We start from the raw sequence: 396 nt of genomic DNA on the forward strand, positions 1-396 counted from the left end.
ATATATTTAATGTATAATGTTTACAATTTATAATGTTATTATAATATTTTTAAATCATATAATTAATATAATATTAAGAAAAATCGATAGAGGATTTGAATACATAGAAAATAAATGTGTTTTACTTATGGCACATATTCGTAACAAAGGTAGTGCTCATAGAAGAAATGTGTGATGCAAAGTGATCGTTTGCACCAAGAACAAGTAATTATAGTAGTTTCGCCACAAATATCGCATTTAGGATCTTTTTTGAAACAAAAATCAACCGATGTCTCGAACTCTGGCGGTCTAGTCTGTAAATATCCACTTTTAAACCATACAAATTTAAATAAATTTTGAAACCTAGGTGACAAGAATTGATGGTGTGTTAATGACTGCAATTTCAAGATATTGTTC

This window comes from Odontomachus brunneus, unplaced genomic scaffold, assembly GCF_010583005.1.
Source record: "Odontomachus brunneus isolate Ranch 3 - 2012 unplaced genomic scaffold, Obru_v1 Obru_scaffold_217, whole genome shotgun sequence".
Lineage (NCBI taxonomy): Eukaryota > Metazoa > Arthropoda > Insecta > Hymenoptera > Formicidae > Odontomachus > Odontomachus brunneus.